This window comes from Podarcis pityusensis (assembly GCF_964106645.2).
Source record: "Podarcis pityusensis genome assembly, chromosome: 2".
Taxonomy (NCBI): domain Eukaryota; kingdom Metazoa; phylum Chordata; class Lepidosauria; order Squamata; family Lacertidae; genus Podarcis; species Podarcis pityusensis.
This window is the reverse complement of record NC_138029.1, coordinates 14,614,405-14,638,074: the sequence shown is the minus strand read 5'-3', so window position 1 is coordinate 14,638,074 and position 23,670 is coordinate 14,614,405. Positions and strand designations below refer to the sequence as shown.

At 43.7% G+C, this 23,670-nt stretch overlaps 1 protein-coding gene across 1 annotated transcript in view; it reads left to right on the top strand.

The window, feature by feature from the left end:
- Positions 1-20,212, top strand: part of LOC308471025 (homeobox protein Hox-D3-like) — a 148,676-nt gene extending 128,464 nt beyond the window's left edge. Inside the window, exons 1-5 of the transcript XR_013982694.1 lie at positions 6,218-7,882; positions 8,891-8,989; positions 10,500-10,918; positions 12,047-12,162; positions 18,546-20,212. The gene's annotated coding sequence lies outside the window, so the exon portion shown is untranslated. Of the gene's footprint in view, positions 7,883-8,890; positions 8,990-10,499; positions 10,919-12,046; positions 12,163-18,545 lie in introns of the transcript that reaches the window.
- Positions 20,213-23,670: the final 3,458 nt, after the last annotated feature.

Genomic DNA, 23,670 nt, shown 5'->3' with positions numbered 1-23,670 from the left:
GAAATGGAAGTCTGTTCTTTTTTGGTCTCCCCTACCATGCTTAATGGGACGCGGGTGGCGCTGTGGGTTCAACCATAGAGCCTAGGTCTTGGCGATCAGAATGTCGGCAGTTCGAATCCCCATGATGTGGTGAGCTCCCGTTGCTCGGTCCCTGCTCCTGCCAACCTAGCAGTTTGAAAGCATGTCAAAGTATAAGTAGATAAATAGGTACTGCTCCAGCGGGAAGGTAATTGGTGTTTCCGTGCGCTGCTCTGGTTTGCCAGAAGTGGCTTAGTCATGCTAGCCACATGACCCGGAAGCTGTACGCCGGCTCCCTCGGCCAATAAAGCGAGATGAGCGCCGCAACCCCAGAGTCGGCCACAACTGGACCTAATGGTCAGGGGTCCCTTTACCTTTACCATGCTTAATGCAGGAAAATCCAGTTGTTTATATATAGTGGACCCTCGGGTTATGTTACCTTTGGGTAATGTAATCTTCAGGTTGCGAACGTGGCAAACCTGGAAGTGGGTTTGCCTCTCGCGCGTGTGCAGAAGCACTCTGCCTGCTTTGCGCATGTGCAGTAGTGGTCCTCCGGTTACGAAATCTTTGGGATATGGCCGGGCCTCAGGAACGGATCTCATTCATAACCGGAGGTACCAATGTATATGAATATGAGCACCATTCACAACTGACACTATTGCATCAACATCACTTTGTGTTTTCTGCACTTGAGATTATTATTTATTTTCCTTACATTTATATTCTGTCTCCCATCTCTCACGAAGCCCAAGGTGGATTATAAAGTAAGGGAGGTATCCAACTAAGTCGTTCTGTCAGCGCAAGGATTTGTAATTGTGCAATGGGACTTCCTGGACCACACCCTCCCTAAATCTGTTCTGGAGGCTTGGGGGACCCTTTAGAACAGATTCAGCTTTGAGTCATTCAGAGTCATGTGCCCAAGTCATGAGAAATCATCTGAACGCATGAAAGAATTGGTCCATTGATACTAAGCAGTGTGGGGTACTGCCATGAAGGGATGTAGTATAAGCGCTAGAGGTAGTACCTTTCTGCCCTTCTTTGCACTTCTCGACATTTTGATGCCGCATCACACAGCGGTGCAGATGGATTCATCCAAAAAACTGGTCCCAATTCCGTTGGTGCATAAACCCCAACTGATGGGCTATCCCACCAAATTCTGCTATGAGACCAACAACACCGACTGCATCCCAGGGCAGTTAGTTTAGACAGACTGCCGAGGGTGTAAATAGAGTCATTTGGTAGATAATATCATCTGAGAGTAGTCAAATCATTACTATATAAATGCTCTGGAGTGATGACGAGGCGGTGGAAATGATACAATCATCCAATAACAAGCATCACTTAGGATAATATGCGGCGCAATAGAACACCTATTTAGCATGCCGTAAAACCTCTTGGCTTTGTGTATGGAGATGCAGTGTCTCAGTGCCAGGCCACAGGAGCTGAGCAAACAGCGATAACAGCAATGCTAAATAAATAAATAGGCAGCCAAGTGTTTTATAAATCCTGGTTATTTATTGGCACGCCAGCCTCGCGTACCCGTTAAAAGAGGCCGCGGCAAGCGTCTGTGTAGCTTCACTGCAACGTCCAAGGAGGAAGAGGACGAGCAATCCTGCAATGCCGCCGCTGTTCTTTTGGTGAAGTTTAGCTCGACTAAACAGCGTGGATTTTTAATGTCGCATTCTAATTCTCCTATTACTGTCATAAAGCCATTTGTCAAATGCCCTGGGAGACTCCATGGACATCAGCCTTGCAATACTTTTTATTGCCGGACTAATCTTTACAGATCGAATTAAGACTGGGGAACTTTATCAGCGGATTGCACTGGGTGAAGGGTTACGTGTGTATTTCATTTGTTCTGCTATCAAAGGTGCCCAGGCCTTTGCTCCTGCCTACTGCCACCGAGGCCAAATATGCTCATTACTGTGTAATCAAATAGCCTTTAAGAGGTTCGCTCGGTGGGCTGATGCTTTGAATAAAGCAAGATGAATGTGGCATCCCTCTCCCCATCTGCAGAGCAGAGGCAATTTCTTTCCATCCCAATATTAATTCTCCTATTAAATTAAATAACACTAAGGGTTGCATAACATTCATTAAACATCACAGGCGCTCGGGCTCCCCACCGTGTCAATGCCATCCTCGTAACACTGCATTAATTAGCAACAGGCAGGCAAGTTGTTCGTCTGCCTTTTCCTTATTAATTACGGAGTGAAATAAACAGACTTGTTAATATTATAATCCTGTTATTCTAATAAAGAGGGACAGAAGGGCTCCGTTGGTGGAGGCCATCTTGGGTTGAGAGAGGGGAAATTGGAGGACAGGGGGGAGAGAGTAATTCATTCCATAGGGCTAACCGCATCACTGGGTGATCTGGGTAAAGCTTGCACAACTTAGGACCCAGCAAGTCAATGCAGCCCCATAAGCTCCAGCCTGCCAGATGTTTGGCAACCCTCTTTTTTTTTGGTACAGTCCTGAGCAGGCAGCAACGCTTTCCTGAGTCACGAGTTAGTCGCTTTCCCTCTCTGGTGAGCTGCACCACCTCCAATGGCTTTTGAAGGGGGTTAGACAAATTCATGGGATGAAAAGGCACAATGTCTATATGCAGACTCCATCTAGCCCAGTGTTGTCTATGCTGAATGGCAGTCATTCTCCAGGGTTTTCATCTAGGGACCTTTCCCCAGTCCTACCTGGAGTTGCTGGGGATTGAACCTGGGACCTCTTGCGTGCAAGGCCGATGCTCTAGCACTCTACCAATGTTGTTGTTGTTTAGTCGTTTAGTCGTGTCCGACTCTTCGTGACCCCATGGAACAGAGCACGCCAGGCACTCCTGTCTTCCACTGCCTCCCGCAGTTTGGTCAAACTCTTGTTTGTAGCTTCGAGAACACTGTCCAACCATCTCGTCCTCTGTCTTCCCCTTCTCCTTGTGCCCTCCATCTTTCCCAACATCAGGGTCTTTTCCAGGGAGTATTCTCTTCTCATGAGGTGGCCAAAGTATTGGAGCCTCAGCTTCACGATCTGTCCTTCCAGTGAGCACTCAGGGCTGATTTCCTTAAGAATGGAGAGGTTTGATCTTCTTGCAGTCCATGGGACCCTCAAGAGTCTCCTCCAGCACCATAATTCAAAAGCATCAATTCTTCGGCGATCAGCCTTCTTTAAGGTCCAGCTCTCACTTCCATACATCACTATTGGGAAAACCATAGCTTTAACTATACGGACCTTTGTTGGCAAGGTGATGTCTCTGCTTTTTAAGATGCTGTCTAGGTTACAGGGAGGCAAGGAATGGATCGACAGCAGAAACAGGGTTTTTCCCCCAGCCAGAACTCACTGGAACTCAGTTCTGGCACCTCTCAGGTGGCCACCATTGTCATTGTAAGAGAAGAAGGGAGGCAGTCGTGGTGAGTTCCAGTACCTCCTTTCCTAGAAAAATAGCACTGCATAGAGGTGGGAGAAGGAGTTCAGTGGCTTCAAAGCTGGAAATGGGATGTGTGTGAGAGAGGAATCATCTTTGATGATGTGGAGTCCAGGCTCAGGAACTGTAGAGAAGCACAGAGGGAGAATGCTATCTGGTGACTCCAGCCTGAAAGGGATGACTGGTGGGACTGTGTGTGAATGTATCCTGGGTGGGATCTGACCTGGATGTGTGGGAGCTGGGAAGCGACCAGAGACTGAATTGCTCCAGCATTGAGCTGGAGGAACTTCTATTTTGATGTGTCAACTAGGGCTCCTAAAATGTCTGGTGTATGTACATTGTACACAGTGATGGAAAAACAGCTGACTGTGGCTTCCAAGAGGTGCTATACACCTGAACCTGTTGTACCAGGTTCTGAAAAGCTGCTGGGGACTGGGACCCCACACAGAGGTGATACCACTTGCCCACCCAGATCTCTAGACAGTCAAGTCCCTCACTGATGGGTTTCATTCAGTGCAGCTTAGCTGCAATATGGGGGTGAGGAAGGCCCTGAACATACCTCTCCCCCTGCCCGCCCACATTTGTGGTTGTGCTGCTCTGCCTCTTCCTCTTTCCTTCCAATTGGTTGGTAGGGGAGGGAGAAGCAGGACTGTGCTTACTGGTGGCAAAGGAAGGAACTGAGCCACATAGTGGAGGGTCTCCTGCCTGCCTGAACACAGTCATTTGTTGAATTTTGCATTTCTCCGAATTTTGCAGTGCAGTTCTGCAGCCAAGTAATATGTACACAAATGCATATAACAGGGCCCAGTGTGCTTAAAACATACACTTATTAGTGAAAATAACATAGAAAAATATATTATATTAGAGGAAAACGCTTTGCAAAAAAATGTGTGGATTGGACAAAATTCCATTTAAAATGTGTATAGTAGAAGAAATTCACACTAAAATGCAGATGACTCTTCATTAGGACTTTTGAAACACGCACACACACACACACACACACACACACACACACATATGTGGAAAAATGAGAGCAGAGAAAACAAAATCGACAGGTTCACCCATCCCAAAATGGAAGGAAGGAGAGCAGTAGGGAAAGGAGAAAGTGGATGGCTGGTCCTTTTGGTTGAGGAGTAACAAATGGTTTTTGTTTTGTTTTTTAGCGGGGGAGGGCTCATGAATTGATAAAGGTACAAGAATTAATCACAAGACAGAATCTATTAAATTGGCTGCCATGGATTCACTTGATCTGAGGCCTGGCTTGCTTTGTGACCCAGAGCCATCTTCTTTGGGTAGATTTTAAGTCCTGTTTGTGCTGTTCACTAATTGTCTTGTGGCTGACTTCACTTGCTCATTCTAGGTACTCTTTCTTGCTTTGTGTCTGGGCTAGTCTGGAATATGTTACAATTCTGTGCATTCTTATTAGGCAGCAAATCTAGGGGAAATCAGTTGCACTTATTTCTGATTAAAGAAGGTGGATTGAAATGGGCTGTGAAGTGATCCCTCATGGATAAATGCAAGGCAAAAAAACAACCAGGGGGGTGAATATGTATAAGTCTATAGGATATACTGTGCTTTACAGCTTATATATGCATCATACTTCAGTTCTTTGGCTATGAGAGGCATGTATTTTGCCCTATGGAGAAGGATGCAGGTGGCAATAGATTGCAGGTGGTCTGAGGACTTAATCCACACACATTGTACAGGACAACTTCCAGTGGGATCCAATCCCACTTCTAGAAAGTATCCATTTCCAAGGACAAGCCTTTCAGCACTGTGGACCCAATTCCGCAAGTTGCCTTTGTAGTTTCCCATTTGTATTAAAATATCCACAGAAGATGAAAAAGGGAAAGTACTGTTGCTTATATAGCTCCAAATATTATTTACATGGGGTATCATAAATACCTTCCAACTTACACTTATATCATCCTTGCAGAGAGAATAATAGGGTTAACTTTATTTTCTCTGCCTTCCAATTAAGGTTTCAATTTTTCTTCTAGAACATTTGTCAACTGTCTGTTTGCCCTAAACTTTAACAACATCGTTTAACTTGCCCATACCTGCCACATTTAGTAACCATTCCCTAATCAATGGAATGTTCTATTTTCTCCAGCTAGGGGCAATTAAGATTTTGGCAAAACACATCCTCATAGGAGAGGTAACTGTTGACAGTCTCTGGTGAATTCCATTATTTTTATTTATTTAGAATATGTATGTATGTATGTATGTATCATATTTTAATTCTTTATATCCCTGTTTACAATATTTAGAAAAGAATTACAAGCTTACAACAATGAAATGCTTTAAATAATAAAGTAAAACAAATGCAACACATCTTAGGAGGAGTCCAAATGCCTTTTAATCCTTCCATGTTTTACTTTGAAATTTTGTTTTAAATTTATTTATCGCAAGGCAACCAGAGAAATTTATGTTACTGGGTGGGATCATATGGGAAAACAGGAAGCTTCCTTATACTGAATCAGACCCTTGGTTCAAGTCACTCAGACATTGCCCAGTCAGGGGCTCACCATGGTTTCAGGCAGGGAATATTCCCAGATCAAACAGGAGATGTTGGGGATTAAATCTGCATGCAAAGCTCTACCACTGAACTATGGACCTTTTCCAGTACAAATTTGGCAACGTCTTTAGATCACATATGCAGGGGCACAGCAGAGAAGGCTGTCCCTGAAATCTGCCAATAGGAAACCCAGTCAGATGGGTGGGGTATAAATAATAGAGTTATTATTATTATTAAAATTATAGGATCTTTCAAATGATGGGCCAGAGGGCACAGCACTTGATGCCTATCTGCTATTATTTAAAACAGCCAAAATAGTTTAAACAGCCTCTCATAAACAAGCAATCAAATCTCTAGAAAACATCTAATAATCCCATTTTGAAGAAATTGTCTAGGGGTTCACCAGTGAACTTTGGCATTAAGATGAGTTGTGGGGTCCTGCATGCATAGATTGCTGGGTCATACTTTCCCAGAAATTGTTGACAATTGTTAACAATTCAGCTTATCCTGGTCGAAATTAATTTATTTCGACTGCGTCAGACCAACACGGCTACCTACCTGAGCTTATCCTGGTGATATTCCTTGGTGATGCTTAACATAGCAGTGCTAGGTTTGCGACACCTATCTGCTTTTTGGATAACTGTCAAACACCAACAACATTCACTGGTGTATCTCTGAGAAAGCCAGCATTTATACGGAGAGAAAAATAACATTGCCATTCCCAAAGTGTGTGCTGAGTCGACATTTGTCTCTTTTTGGACTTTCGCCGTAACGTATTCCATTTATCTTCAATCTGTCTCTTATTTATTCAAGGAAAATGTTAGGAAAGATGGGAATAAATCTAAGGTGCCAATCTCAACTATCATTTCTCCCTCTGCCCAGTATGCATCATTCATTTCCGCCAGCTTGGAGCCAGTGGTCAGCCAAGTAAATTGTTTTGCTTAAGTGCAGACTGTTAGAGGCAGTGTTGAACTTAGACCCAGTTTACACATTTAGCAGAATGCAGAAAGCTATTTTTAGACTATACCTCTTTAGGTTTCAGGGGAAGTGGGAAACTTGCATGGATGAATGTCACCTTATGGGAAAATAAAACTCCCTCCATGTTGAAAATGAGTATGGGTTTCCCCCCCTTTCCCCTGACAAAAGTCTCCTTGGGTGTTTTTCCCCCCTGCATAAAGGAAGAGTTCTTCGTCCGTGGGGGGAGCATTTAAACATACAAAATTGTCACCTGCAGGCTGGAGAACAGCTGTACCACTTGATTCTATTCTATGTAGACACTGGGAGTGGAATTCAGTTTCACACGAATAGTATGAGAGGCTTCTCGTTCCATACCATACATTTAAAGCACATAGCTTTCCCCCAAAGAATCCTGGGAATTGTAGTTTGTTAAAGGGTGCTGGGAATTGTAGCTCTGTGAGGGATAGACTGTAGTTCACAGGATTCCTTGGGGGAAGCCATGTATGATTTGGATGAGACCAAATCTGATAGTTATCTGTTTGCACCATTCATTCAGCTGACTTGGTTTAAGACTACAATTGAGGGTCCATTCGATTTGGGGGGCAGGTATCTCTGTGTTGCTGCAACTTAAAGGCTTTGTGATGAGTTATTTTCTTGTGGTTTATTTTCCTTTATTTTCCTTTCAATTTTCCAGGATTTAGCAGTTGATTCTTTTCCCAATGCTGCTGATGTAATGACGCTCTTTCATCCAGAGGGTGGTGTCTAATAAAACATCTTGCCTTTTTCACTTTTTAGCTTGGCAAGCCAGTCCTGTGTTTGGTAGCCCTCTGCTTGTGGAAACATGTGGGGATATTCTCTCTCTCTCTCCATTGATATACTGTACCACAGTATTAGGATATGTGAAAGGGCACCTTTCCAGTTCTTTGGAGAGGGCCGTCTGATGGTTTCATTTTTGTTCAAGGTTGCTGTGAAAGCTATAAGTAAGTTGTGGTTCACTGATGTTGAAAAGCAATCCAATTAACAACCCAAATATAAGAAAATACCCTTGGATTTACACAAATTAGCCCACTGCTTTAATTCAACGAAGTCATTTTTTTCCTCAAAGGGTGGGGAATGTACAGCTTGCAAAAAATGCAAGATCTAAGTGCTTGCCCCCATGTAATCTCAAGGGTGTAATTTGCCCTCCCCTCTTTCTGAATGCACCATAAATGGCTATTTTAATTATATGTTTCTTGGATATAATGTAATGTGCTGACTAAGCTAAAAATAATGAAGTTCTACCCTACGATTCCATATTTAGAGTGCCTGTCTGAGGTTCATTAGTTAGGGAACCCCATTTCTATATGGTATGATCTGTTGATTTTTTTTGCTGATTCACATCCCCTATAAGCAGAGATGAAGTGGTTCCAAGCTAAGTTTTTGAAGATAGTTTTAAAAGGTTGAGAAAGACAGCTGAGAGAACTCCTAGCATATCAACAGCCACAGCGGCTGCTACTAGTATCATGTAGCTGCTGCTGCAACTGCTTGAGATAAGTGTAGGCCTTGGAATTAATACTGATGAAAGGCAGGATATGAACATTTGAAATAAAGCAAGCAAACAGACATGAAATGAACCAACCACTGAAATAATGTTGATACCCTGGTGCAGTATGTATCTCACCACTCTTGGGTTGTATGTATCCAGCTAACTTCCATTCCGAATCGACCCACTGAAAAGTATGAATCCAAGTCATGTCTATTAACTTTAACGAGTATACCCTGTGCAGAATCAGCATTCGATACTAGCTTTTGTTTTTCATGAGTGTGCTGTGTATATATCACAAGTGTTCACTGCCGGCACATTAAGAACAAATTAAGAAAAGGCAATAAATGTCAGGTCTCAGAGAAGCAAAGGATTTTCAAGTCTACAATGGCCACTGTACCCTCACTAGTTTTCACTATCAAACATGTGGTCCTCAGATCTTTACTATCCCACTTTCTCACTGTAGGATCTGTAGGGGATATGGAAGCCAAAGAGTTAGGGGAAACATCACCAGACGCTGCCTGCTTGCCAGATCAAGCCACCCTTCTCTTCCTTTTAGATCCAGGTACGTAGATGATCCTCATACTGTAAGATAGCAATGGTGGGAACTTGTGGCCTTCTAGAGCTTATGTACTCACAACTCTCTTCAGCCCCAGCCAGCATAACCAATGATAAGGGATGATGGGAGTTGGAGTCCAAAAACAAGTGGGAAACCACAAAGTATTTCCCATTCCACCTATAAAAGGTCCTGGAAGTCCACTTGCTTCTCACAGAACTGCTATTATCACCACGTCTTTGTAAGAAAAAGCCAATCAAGAAGATCTTTTTGAAATGCGAACAAATCAAACTTCTGTTGTGATTTATGGAAGGGTTTGGAAATGGGATGCAGGTGGCACTGTGGGTTAAACCACTGAGCCTTGGGCTTGCCAATCAAAAGGACCATGGTTCAAATCCCCACAACAGGGTGAGCTCCCGTTGCTCGGTCCCTGCTCCTGCCAACCTAGCAGTTCGAAAGCACGTCAAAGTGCAAGTAGATAAATAGGTACCGCTCCGGCGGGAAGGTAAACGGCATTTCCGTGCGCTCCTCTGGTTCACCAGAAGCAGCTTAGTCATACTGGCCACATGCCTCAGAAAAACTGTCTGCTGAAGCGGACAAATGCCGGCTTCCTCAGCCTGTAAAACGAGATGAGCGCCGCAACCCCAGAGTTGTTCACAACTGGACTTACGGTAATTGTCAGGGGTCCCTTTACCTTTACCTTTTGGAAATGTTAGTGCTGCTGAGTGCTGAAATGGAACATTTCATGGATCTTGAAAGTTCATGAATATCCTTCTGCTTAAAAGAAAAAAACCTGTTGACTTTGAACTCAGAATCATTGTGATTGCTGCAACTTTGCTTTGGGCACAGAACCCCATTCTGGGGCTGATGGGAGTTGTAGTACAGAGCATGTGGAGGGCACCAGGTTGTGGGAAGGCTGACATGATGACCCATTAAAGCACCTTAGAAAGATTGACAGTTTTGAAAGGGGAGTCATCCAACACCTTACCCATCATTTTTTTATAAATGTTTGACCTGCATGATTCCCATGCAACAATTCAAATCTTTTTCTCTGCATTTGCTTCAGTTCTGCTTGCTAGTGAACCAAAAATGCCCTGGTCAATCTCATGTCTAGTCTAAATCCGCAGGGCTGGGGTAGAGAAAATGTGCCTCCCCCCCCCATGCTGCTTGAATGTTGGGACTTGCCCATCATTTCTGACCATTGGCTATGCTGCCTGGAGCTGATGGGCGCTTGAGTCCAACTGGTATCCCCACCCCTGCCCTAGGAAACAAAATGGTAAATAAAGCTAGATAAAAGGCCCTCTGAACTTGAGTTATTCAGGTGGTTGGATGAGGTAGGTCCATGGTAGATTAAGAACTGATGGCTCCATAAAAAAGGCAAATAGTAGCATTATTTTTATACAGATAAGTTGTGTGGTTTCCAAAGCTTGTTTGCGCACGTGTGATGTCAGGCAAGTCTTCCTGAACCCTCAAGTTCCTCTGAACTTTCTTATCTGTTTGCTTTTTCCTTATGCATAAGGAACTAGCGTTGAGAGGAGGCATATGCATCAGAGGCTGTCCTTGCTATCACTTCATCCCTTGCAAACAAGTCACTCAACAGGCTGTCATCAGCCCTTCTTTCTTTCCGCTGAGGGTGTGCAGGGTGAGGAGAGAAGGAACCAGCCAGCATTCTTCAGGGGGCTCTTTAAGGAAGGTGCCTTCGGTGGTGATGACGCAACCTCAAGCTATCCAGGAAAGCCAAGGGAGGTGTGATGGTGACTTCCAAAGAGTGACACGTTCGGGCCCAAACAAGTCAAATTGCTGGAAATGCGGCAGACGGGAAGGACTTCACACACCCAATGCTTGCATTTTGTCCCCAGGCCAGCTGTTTAGGATGGGAAAGGCTGTTTACAAGTGACAAGGATGCAATTTATTACTCTTCCCCTGCTGTCTCTTTCGGTAAGGATCCATTTCCCAGATCAACAAATTCCTTAATAAAGAGGGCTTGCAATTAATCTGTACTGCTGATACATTCATCTCCATTGCCCTCCTGAACAGATAGATGGTGAGCAAAGAGGGGAGAGAATGTTCCACAATGGCTATTTCCACAGGGACAGCAATGCCTCATCTGAACCCCTTTTTAGAGGTTCCTCATGCCAGGTCCATCTAGCCTAGCACTGACCAGTGCTCTCCAGGGTCTCAAGCAAAGGTCTTTCCCATCACATGATCTTTTTTTTTTTACTAGAAATGCCAATACTCTCTGCATACAGAGCATGGGCTGAAGCTCTTGCTGGAGGTTATGGAGCTTGCAAGAGCATCTCCAACTTCCCATCCATAGAGGAGAAGTGAGAGTCACTATCACACATAGCTAGAGAATATTTTTTGTATAGAGCTTAAGTTTGAGGGCTCTGGATTGGGACAGGTTTTCTCCATTGTGTACTTTCATCACTGCCTGAGATTGGAACATTTTAGGAGAAAGTGGCTCTCTAGAATAACTTACCATGTTTTTCTTTCCATGAAGATGCGCTTATCAATGTGAAATCATGAATGCTTCATCTACCTAAGCAAGTCTTCCACAATCTGGTGCTACTGTTTGCATTATCCCTGACCACTGGCCATGTTGGTTGGGTCTGATGGGGGTTATAGTCCAAAGGAGGCATCAGATTGGGGAAGGTTGGTCTAACTCACGGGTAGGCAAACTAAGGCCCAGGGGCTGGATCCGGCCCAATCGCCTTCTCAATCCGGCCCACGGACTGTCCGGGAATCAGTGTGTTTTTACATGTGTAGAATGTGTCCTTTTATTTAAAATGCATCTCTGGGTTATTTGTGGGGCCTGCCTGGTGTTTTTACATGAGCAGAATGTGTGCTTTTACAGTATTTAAAATGTATCTCTGGGTTATTTGTGGGGCACAGGAATCCATTCATTTTTATTTTTATTTTCCAAAATATAGTCCGGCCCCCCACAAGGTCTGAGGGACAGTGGACCGGCCCCCTGCTGAAAAAGTTTGCTGACCCCTGGTCTAACTCTAAGCAGTAGTATATACATTTTTCTGCATTCCCCATAATATACTCTCATCCTCCCCACAGCAATATCAGGAAAGATGCCCACAAGCAGGAAGTACATATCAGGTTTCCCGTCATCTCACTGAATGGGGTGGAAAGATCTATTACTAATGAATCAGTGCATCACTGCAATGTGGAAGGTGAGTGTGATGCAAATACCTCTCAGCTGCACTGTTTTGACTGGGAAGCTCACTTTTTATTTTACTGCACCATCACTCTAGATAGTGTTCCTGAGTGTTTTCAGCAGCCAGCCACATGAATGGATGCATCCTTACCAGTACTTTAAGAAACAGTGTTTAAAAAAGCAGTGTGTTGGCAGCACTGTGTCTGCTGGTATAAATTACTGACTGAGTTACCGTATTTTTTGCCCCATAGGGCGCACCGGCCTAGTTTTTTTGGGGGGGAAATAAAGAAAAAAAAATTATTTCCCCCACAGGTGCGGGGCTGGGGCGGGGGAAGCCCGACAGGCTGCTATCCGCTGCTATCCGCAAGCCTAGGGAGCCCGGCGGGAAGTCGCGCCAGTCTCCCAAGGGTTACGCAGAGCTTCCTGAAGCCTGGAGAGTGAGAGGGGTCGGTGCGCACTGACCCCTCTCGCTCTCCAGGCTTCAGCGAAAGCCTGCATTCGCCCCATAAGACGCACACACATTTCCCCTTCATTTTTGGAGGGGGAAAAAGTGCGTCCTATAGGGCGAAAAATACGGTAATACTCTGTTTGCTGGAAGGGAGAGCTTAGCAAATAGTCAGATTTTGGTGTTGTCTGCAGATCTTAGTGTGCAAGGAATTCAAGAAAATACTGGCTGGGTGATAACTATTAGTGAGCTGAGAAAAGAACAGGGCAAGAACAGGAAACAATATGTTTGGGGACACCAGCATCTGTTAAGGGGGCAAGAACAAGACAACGCTGTAGGAATTCATCTTCAGAAAAGAAAATGTTGGGGATTTTGGTTTTTTGTATTTAAAGAAAAGCATCCAAACAGTGGCACCAGTTAAAATGGCAATAACCAGGGGTTAAAGAAAAAATGGTTGTGGCTCTTAACTAAGGTATGTTCTTTGATGGTCTTGTGTTCCACATTATCTAACTACTCTTCCTTTCATGGCACAACAATGAGAAATATGCTGTATGAGGATGTGGATGGAGGGAGGGGGGTGGGCTGTCCATGTGGGAATTTCTCTGTAGCCACTACATGTGGTTCCTGTGCTACACTTTAACCACCCTGCTGGGAGCATAGGAACCTTATACTGAGCCAGACCCATGGGCCATACTTTCATAAATGCAGGTGGCAACCATTTTAGGCGTGTCCAGTTGATGTGTGATCACTGATGTGCAGGCCTCCTGGACCCAGAAGAGGGTTAGAACAGGGGTGGAATGGAGGTGGGTGGAATGGACAGCGGGGGGCACTGATGCGTGCTCTGCCAACATGTGTGGGGGATGGGAATGGAACCCCCACATGAAATGGCCATCACCTGTAAATACAGTGGTCCCTCGGGTTAAGAACTTAATTCGTTCTGGAGGTCCGTTCTTAACCTGAAACTGTTCTTAACCTGAGGTACCACTTTAGCTAATGGGGCCTCCCGCTGCTGCCACGCCACCGCCGCGCAATTTCTGTTCTCATCCTGAAGCAAAGTTCTTAACCCGAAGTACTATTTCTGGGTTAGCGGAGTCTGTAACCTGAAGCGTATGTAACCCAAGGTAAAGGGTAAAGGGACCCCTGACCATTAGGTCCAGTCGTGACTGACTCTGGGGTTGCAGCGCTCATCTCACTTTATTGGCCGAGGGAAAGGGTGTACAGCTTCTGGGTCATGTGACCAGCATGACTAAGCCACTTCTGGGAAACCAGAGCAGCGCACGGAAACATCGTTTACCTTTCCACCAGAGTGGTACCGATTTATCTACTTGCAATTTGACGTGCTTTCGAACTGCTAGGTTGGCAGGAGCAGGGACCGAGCAACGGGAGCTCACCCCATCATGGGATTTCGAACCGCCAACCTTCTGATTGGCAAGCTGGAGCTAAGATCAGCCATAGGCCTGATCCAGTTGGCTCTTCTTATGTTCCCAGCCCTACCTGCAGGTACCAGGGATTGCACCTGAGACCTTCTGCATGCAAAACACGTGCTCTACCACTGAGGTACCACCCCTTCTCTGTGCACACACACAAATGCAGTGTTCTGGCACGAAATCTTACAAGTGCAAAACAGATTTGCCTCCACTGAAGAGTCTAATCAGGATGGGTGCCAAGAGAAGCCATGCCCCCCCTTCCCCAAGCCAGACTGACTTTATAGGCAAAGCAGCAGCCTCCATCTTCAGAAGTGGGGGCGGGGGGGAAGAGAATGATGATGATGATCTGCAGCTGGAGAAGTCTGGCTCAAACTTAAACTCCCCTTCCCCTCTAGTCCCCCCTTCTGGGCAGACAAGAGGGAAATTCCTTCAGCAGACCTATCATGGAAGTTTCCTTTCTCCCTTTAATTCATCACAGGAGGCAAGGCAGTTCCTCTCCCTTGCCATAAATCTCGTGGAGACGTTTACTCTGTTAACAGCACAGCCCTTGGCTCCTCGCTCAGCTCTCTCTCCCTCTCCCTCTTGCTAGTCCCTTCCAGAGAAGGCAGAGACAGACTGGGAAACCTTCATACACGTCACCAGAGGTGCAGCTCCCCAGATCTGGCGGCCTGACCTCACTCCACAAAGCAGACAAATGGTGAAACAAAACAAGGATGCTAAACACAAAAAATTATATTGCTGCTACTGTATCGAAAGCATAGTGGATTTGATCACTGTCCTAGAAGGATTATCCAAAAAAGACCAGGACTGATCATTTTCTAGAAGAGGCCAGGGAGGGCAGGATACAAATAAATTATTATTATTATTATTATTATTATTATTATTATTATTATTTAGCAACATGTCGAAAGTCTAGGCCAGGGTCAGGGTAAAAGAGTATTCGGAAATGATCCATAATGAATTTTAAATTGTAAAACAGAAAATTTAAAGGGGGAGGGTCTAAGCCAGGGCCCATGGGCTGCATGTGGACTGTGGCCCCACACATCCAGCCTGCACCCCTCGTTCCCGTCTCACCTCTCTGCATTCTAGGTAGTCTAGCCATCAGGCAACTTGAAATGTGCCATTAAGAGTGGCAAAGTGGGAGGTAGCCAGATCAGATCTTTAGTTCACAATTCACGGGGGGGTGGTTCTATGCTTTTCATCAAAATTTTGTTCCACAGTTTGTCTAAGGAGTTCAGTATGGAATAAAAGGTCTTCCTCTTTATCTTCCTTACAACAACCCTGTGAATCATGCTAGGTTGAGAGGTGGTGGCAAGCCGAATATCACCCAATGTGCTTTGTGGCTGTGTAGTTGATGCAAGCAAATGAACCCGGGTCTCATCAGGGGACAAACTACATGTCACATTAGCATTCTGTGATTTGTTGTTGTTGTTGTTTAGTTGTTTAGTCGTGTCCAACTCTTCGTGACCCCATGGACCAGAGCACACCAGGCACTCCTGTCTTCCACTGCCTCCCGCAGTTTGGTCAGACTCATGCTGGTAGCTTCAAGAACACTGTCCAACCATCTCATCCTCTGTCTTCCCCTTCTCCTTGTGTCCTCCATCTTTCCCAACATCAGGGTCTTTTACAAGGAGTCTTCTCTTCTCATGAGGTGGCCAAAGTATTGAAGCCTCAGCTTCAGGATCTGTCCTTCCAGTAAGCACTCAGGGCTGATTTCCTTAAGAATGGATAGGTTTGATCTTCTTGCAGTCCATGGGACTCTCCAGAGTCTCCTCCAGCACCATAATTCAAAAGCATCAATTCTTCGGTGACCAGCCTTACTTATGGTCCAGCTCTCACTTCCCAAAATAAATTTCTTCTTCAAAAAGCAACTGAGAGGGTGTGTGTGTGTGTGTGTGTGTGTGTGTGGCTGATTTGGATTTGGGCTGCAGCATGGAGGAGAGGGGTTAACCCTTGGACCCATGACCAGTTTAACACCTCCCCCCCAGTTTAACACACACCCAAATCTGCTATTGGCCACAGAGCTGATAGCATATGGACATAGTATGATTAATAGAAACTTGGTAGGAGGCAACTTGGGTCAGGACCATGGCATGAGGAGGAAGCCTTATAACTTCTGTCCCTTTGAAGCATGGTCCCAATCCAAGCTTTGCAGACCCTCCAAGTGTCCCTATTTTCCAGGGACAGTTCCAGATTTACAGAAACTGTCTCGGTTTCTGATTTGATCCTGGAACGTTCCGCTTTTCCTTTGTTGTTGTTGTTTAGTCTTGTCTGACTCTTCGTGACCCCATGGACCAGAGCACGCCAGGCACTCCTGTCTTCCACTGCCTCCCGCAGTTTGGTCAAACTCATGCTAGTAGCTTCGAGAACACTATCCAACCATCTTGTCCTCTGTCGTCCCCTTCTCCTTGGGCCCTCCATCTTTCCCAACATCAAGGTCTTTTCCAGGGAGTCTTCTCTTCTCATGAGGTGGCCAAAGTATTGGAGTCTCAACTTCACAATCTGTCCTTCCAGTGAGCACTCAGGGCTGATTTCCTTAAGAATGGATACGTTTGATCTTCTTGCAGTCCATGGGTCTCTCAAGAGTCTCCTCCAGCACCATAATTCAAAAGCATCAATTGTTCGGCGATCAGCCTTCTTTATGGTCCAGCTCTCCCCTCCATACATCACTACTGGGAAAACCATAGCTTTAACTATACAGACCTTTGTTGGCAAGATGATGGCTCTGCTTTTTAAGATGCTGTCTAGGTTTGTCCCGCTTTTCCTTAGGATGTCCCTAATTTCATTGGAGAAATGTTATGCCTCCATGCCCAGTTTTTTTAAGGAAGAAAAATACAACTTGCTGTTTGGCTGAAACACTCCAACCACTACACCAGATGGCATCTCTTTGGGTGTAATGCTCTTGTCACAGCTCTCACTGCTGTCAGTGGGAGAACTGCAGGATGCTTTCTTAGTAGACTGTATGGGAGGGAATATCATTAGGATTTCCCCCTATGGTCATCACTAGCATGTTTTGCTCTGGCCATGAGAATTAACTATGGTCTCAGTAAGATAGATTAGGAATTACTGTCCTCTGAATTTAGACAATGGGGAAAGGGAAGAAATGGAAGTGGCATATTTAAATAGGGCAAAATAAAACATTTCCCCATCCAAAGGCATACTTAACTGTGGAAATTACAGGTTCAAGAAACGCCCAAGGCTGCAAAATGGGGTGAGATATCCTAAGCCCATTAGAACTGACCTTTGAAAATGGCTCAGCACGCGTTTATGTTTGGAAGCATTTAAGTACATGGATGTTAGGTAATGTGATGAGATCAATGAAAACAAGGCAGCCCATGCCAGCAGGCTTACAGTCTAAAAGTCATCAGAACAAAGGGAAGCGGGGACAAGGAAAGAAGAAGAAAGCAAGCAAACTCAGTTCTTAAAGATGTAATGACCAGCCAGAATGAAAACAGTGCAGAGAGAGCAGGAGCCCAGGGGAGATGGCCTCTTAGCAGAACCAATGAAACAATCCCATTTCTCCTCTCTCCTCTTTCTTCCTTCCAATAAAAAAGGGAGGGTGCATCATTGAAAAGGACAAAATAGGATAGGGACTTACAAAAATTTGCATGGGCTATTTTGTAAGTTCTCAGTATAGTGGTTAGAGTCTTGGACTAATACCTGGGAGACCAGTGTTCAAATCCCCAATAGGCCATGAAACTCAGTGGGTGACCTTGGGCCAGTCACAAGTCTCTCATCCTAACCTACCTCGCAGGCTTGTTGTAAGGATAAAAAGGGAGGGAAAAGAACCATTGAGCTTCTTGGAAGAAAGGTAAATGTAATGAATAATAATAATAAAAAATAAAACTGTGGTGTGCTTGTCGGACCAATACATTCGTACCTGGGGATTGTATTTCTCTTAGTGAACTGTGGGGATGAGAGTGATTTTGTGTGCGCGCGCAATGCCTATATATATTATGCAATAGTAGTAGTAGTAGTAATAATAATAATAATAATAATAATAATAATAATGCCTTCAACCCAAAGGGCCCATGTGCTCTTCAGTGTGGTATTCAGCACGAAGCCTGCCTTATTCCTTTTCAGGAGGATATTCTCAATGTTTATTCTGTTTATACTCCTGAATTTTTACCGTATTTTTTGCACCATAACACTCACTTTTTTCCTCCTAGAAAGTAAGGGGAAATGTCTGTGCGTGTTATGGAGGGAATGCCTACGGGTGGCATGCCTACGGATTTTCCTCCTCTAAAAACTACGTGCGTGTTATGGTCGGGTGCGTGTTATAGAGCGAAAAATACGGTATACTCCTGAATATTCTTCAATGTTTTCAACATTGAAATAAATAGGGTGGCCCTTGTGGGCAGTGAAATGCTATCAAAACCTATGATTTACATTATTCGCTTTCTGGACTTAGGATAGAAATGAAGGAAAAAGTTGAATACGTATCAGACTGAACCAGCAACTAGTATCTAAATGTGGATGACATCAACAATACCTTTAATCTCTGCCCTTATCCGTGCTCTTTTGCAGACACAGCAGGTCTGAGGCAAGAGAGAAGCAAGCAAGAAGATTTAAGATTTCCACATTTAAACATTCAGTGCCGTTGCCTTTAAATGAGACTTAGAGGTTCCTGCCAAATAAATCGGATCAGCAGCACTTCCTATTTTGTGGTATGCTATTGCTGTTAGGTGATGGACAGTTATTGAAAGAATTCAGGACTAGGGTTTTCTCTCTCTCTCTTTTTAATGCTTCTAATGTGAACCGCTCTCAAGGTAACCATTACTATCTCTTAAAAACATTTTATTATGAAGGCAAATGTATGTTTTAGCAATGCTCAGATGGCTACTTAATGTCATGTTTATCCCAGGCCAGACACTCTCCGAAACAAATGAGAGTTTAAGATCTAGCTTTCCTTTTTGTTTAATGGAGCTAAAGTTGTTTAAATCATCCACTTCCATATAAACGTTTCACTTAAAACAAGCCGACCTATTCCTCTCCATTAAAAGTTCATTCATCAAAAACCAGGGAAAGGTTTCAGCAAGTTTCAAAGAGGGATTGGACATCTCTGCGGAGCAGCAAGAATAGCTAATAGTTTCACATACCGGAGGAGGGGACAGAACGTGAAACCTCCTGCCTCAGGGCTATACCTGATCTCTACTCTTTCATTATGGGCAAGTGATCTCATCAAAGGTTGTGTATTCCCCTGCCCCCCCCCCCAGGCTTCAGATGTACTGCCACACATGTGCCGGGGACAGGATATGAGTCTATAGGCGCCATATGTGCAACTCTGTGTGGCACTGCATTTGCCAAGGATGATCTCTGACAAGCACAGGATTCTTGGGAGCTAATGAGATGCACAAATGCAGGAAGCTCAGAAGATCACATTTCCTTGTACCCACACTGTATCATTAACGCCCAAGATGTAGACCATAGGGAATACATGTGTGTCCAATGTAGCAACATGTGAGGTGTTAATGCTGGACATGGATATATGCAGAAAGTATGACTGACAACAATTTGCTCATGCAGATCAAGAATTTGATACAGCATTTTTATTATTGGAGTACTACAATATATGCAAAACAATGGGAGAAACTGGAAGGATCTCAAAAGAAGATAGACAGGGATTGGAAGGTGTTTAAAGGATACTTGCAAAACCATATTGAAAAATCAGAACTCCTATTAGAATATCAAGTTCCGTTTTAAATACTGAAATACTAAATAAGATGGATAACAATGTGTAATAGAAAAAGAAGCACGAAATTAGGTTAAAGGTGTGTGAAAGAAAGTAATAGAAGTGGAAAGAAATTGCAATTGAGTAGATTGGAAGTCTAACACAAAGGTGGGGTGAGGAGTGGTGGATGGTGATGGGAAAAGGAATTATCTGTGGGACTGAATGTAGGTATGTTTGAATATTTTTAAGGATTGTATGAAATGTATGTTTATATGCTTGTATATTCACAATATGTGTGTATTAATGCTGAATTATTTTAACAATAAAAACTTTTCAAAAAAAAAAAGCATTTCTGGGACTAGGTCACATCCATATCGTATATTTAAAGTACATGACTCCCCCCTGCCAAGAATTCTGGGAATTGTAGTCTCTTACAGATGCTGGGAATTGAAGGGCTACAGTTTCCAGACTTCTTTGGGGAAAGTCATGTGTAATAATAATAATAATAATAATAATAACAACATTTTCCATTCCAGCAGTAAAGGCATCACAGATACTGTTTCTTTTATGCAACTGAAATGTTTGCATCCTGCTTCGTAGACTAATAGTCCTCAAGGCAGCATACAAGGCATACTCACTTAAGCATATCTGGAATGTTGCCTACAAAGTCAAAAGAGCAATATAACATTAATGCATATGGACCATCTCCTACAACCCAAACACATTTTGTCTCCTCCTTCTGAGGAGACCCTGAGACTTTGCACTTTTCACCATGCCTTATGCAAGGAACTACAGCAGCAGATGTAAGGTCCAGATTCATGTAAAGTCCCAGTTTCAATAGCTAGCACTGCTAGTGAAAAGACTCAGGAAGCTCAGCCTGGCTAATTCAGTTGGTTAGAACAAGATGCTGATAATACCAAGGTTGCAAGTTTGATCCTCATACGGGACAGCTGCATATTCCTGCATTGCAGGGGGTTGGAATACATGATCCTCAAGGTCCCTTCCATTTCTGTGATCCTAAGACCTCTTCTTCAGAGCCTGAAGAACCACAGCCAGCCAGGGTAGATGGTTCTGGACTAGATGAACAAAAATCTGAACTGGCAAAAGTTGGCTTCTTAGGTACCAATGGTAGAGCAGCCAGGGCCAGATAAAATTACTTTGGGGGTCATATGTGGCTCATGGGCCACTTGTTGGCCATGATCCCAGACAACATGTGCATTTAGAGATACAGAAACATGTGTTCCTACCTTAACACACACAAGAGCATCCCAATTGTCTGCTTGGCATTTGTCACCTTTTCAATCTCATATTCTTCATTTGTGTGTGTTTTCCTTTTGAGATGTAAATGGCTGCACTTTGTTTCTGTGGAGTCTTCTTTCTATGAAATGATCCCAGCCACGCATAGATCTGTATTCAGAGCATGCAAAGATGTGCACTTATCCCAGTTCTGACTGGCGGTTTGTAAATAAAGAAGTGCATGGCCTCTCTGGAAGTTCCCCTCCTTAGCCCAAGCTGGTTAATTTATTTGTATAAATTCTACGATTGCATTTTATGTTCATTTAATGGCTATTAAGAAGAGGAAAGATGCATTTTTACGTTCTTATGACTGGTTTTGTATCATTTGTCTGGGCTTCTCTGTAGCAAATTAATTTCATTACGATCGTTTCTTCCCAGATGTGTTTGCTGTTTGCTGTTACTCTAAATAAAAACTAAGCAAGTACTGAAGGAAACAGGCCTGGTCTCTTTATACGATGACTGTGTTATTCTCTTACTTCTCCCACAGCCAAGGAAAATATCCTTGTCCTTCTTTTAAACTCTGAAGGGAAGAAACTAAATGCCCATGATCTATAAAAAGAAATCACACACACACACACACACACACACACAGAGAGAGAGAGAGAGAGAGAGAGAGAAGAGGATACCACTTTGTCAGTTCCGCAGATGTTTTCCAATATCCTTCATTAAATCTGTAAAATTAAAACACATGGAACAAAATGTGCAATGCAGGCTGGCTAATAAGAGAAGGAAAAAGTTGTTAATCAAACATGTGGCCTTATAAAATAAAAGAAATAATTGGAAAAGATATCTAATTTGTCTATTGAATGCCTCCAACGCTCTCTTTATCACTTAGATGGACAGAATATAATTGGTACGGTGAAAGCCATCAATCTTCGCAACTGGGCTTCCTGAGCAGACTACAACTATTACTGTCATATTATGACACCATAATATCAAGATCAATGTTGTTTTAAATGCACTCCAGTTATGGGCAATTGGTGACAATAAAAACAGTGACAAATTGATGAAACAAGCATCAAATGATCGGGTGTCTAAAATAAACCATAAATAATCTTTAGGGTCTTTTTTTTGGTTTTCATTTTTAAAGAAAGAAAAGAAAATAGCCATCGAATTCACAGTCACCGTTTGTTTGTGTGTTTGTAGATGTGGACAGATTTGACTTCCGCGACGGATCAATCTAAATGTATTTTTGGTTCTGCGTTATCTGGCAAGATGCCATTCCATTGAAGGGAGAAACTTTCTGATTTGATTTAAGGGTCATTCCACACCACGTTCATAATGTCATGTTAGCATTACTGCGACCATAAGGAGGGATTAGATAATTTAAAACCAAAAGTAGGCAAGCTATTGTGTGGATGAGCAGTCTCCGCAACTGGATGATAAACATGAATGCTTATAAAAGAAAATGGGGTACATACACACTGTGCATTTAAAGCACTCCCCCTTCAAGAATCTTGGGAACTGCAGTTTACCCCTATGGAACTACACTTACCAGCACCCTTAACAAACAGGGTACTTGGGGAGGGTGCTTTAAATATATGGTGCATACGCAGCCTTTCTACCACCCATCCTTCCTCAATATCATGTTTGTGGGTGGAGGGGAAGGAAAAGCCAAGTCTCTTCTTCAAAACCTGCCCCTGCTCCTTTCAACTCTCAGCCAACCATGACCTCCAGACCCTGAAAATATACCATCCAACATTTCTCTGGTGAAAATACGGGTGTCCTATTCAACAACATCAGCACCATCAACAATAACGTTGTTGTTGTTGTTGTTGTTGTTGTTGTTGTTGTTGTTGTAACCCATCTGACTGGTTTGCCCCACCCACTCTGGCCAGCTTCCAACATATAGTAGTAGTAGTAGTAGTAGTAGTAGTAGTAGTAATAACAATAACAATAACAATAACAATAACAATAACAATAACAATAACAATAACAATAACAATTTATTTATTTATACCCCACCCATCTGGCTGGGTTTCCACAGCCACTTTGGGTGGCTCCCAATAGAATATGAAAAACACAATAAAAGATCAAACATTAAAAACTTCCCTAAACAAGGCTGCTTTCAGATGTCTTCTAAAAGTCAGATAGTTGTTTATTTCCTTGACATCTGATGGGAGGGCGTTCCACAGGGCGGGCGCCACTACTGAGAAATAACCATAATTATAATAAATAAAACATAATAAAACATTCAACCTTAAAAACTTCCCTATATAGGCTGCCTTCAGATATTTTCTAAAGGTTGTACAGTTACTTATCTCCTTGGCCTATGGAAGTTGCATAACGCCATACCCTCCAACATTTCTCTGAAGAACATGTGGATGTCCTAAGGAAAAGTGGGGCATTCTGAGATCAAATCAGAAACCATGGTGGCTTCTGTAAATCCAGGACTGTCCCTGGAAAAGAGGGTCTGTGAAAAGGAAGCAAGGCAGAAGCTGCATTTAGGACCAAGACAAGGAAGCAGCCCTTTGCACTGGGACCTTCTTTCCTTTCTCCTCATGATCCTGGCTAGAGAGGGGCTTTTCAGGGCAGCTTTCAGACCACATTTCCCTGTTTCCCTACAGCCCTGAATTTGCCTTCAGAAGGGGAAAGAGTGTTTGAGATCTAAGAAGCAGGGCCATCACACCCATGAGGTGGACTGAGGCAGCCGCCTCAGGCAGTGGAATCCAAGGAGAGGCACCA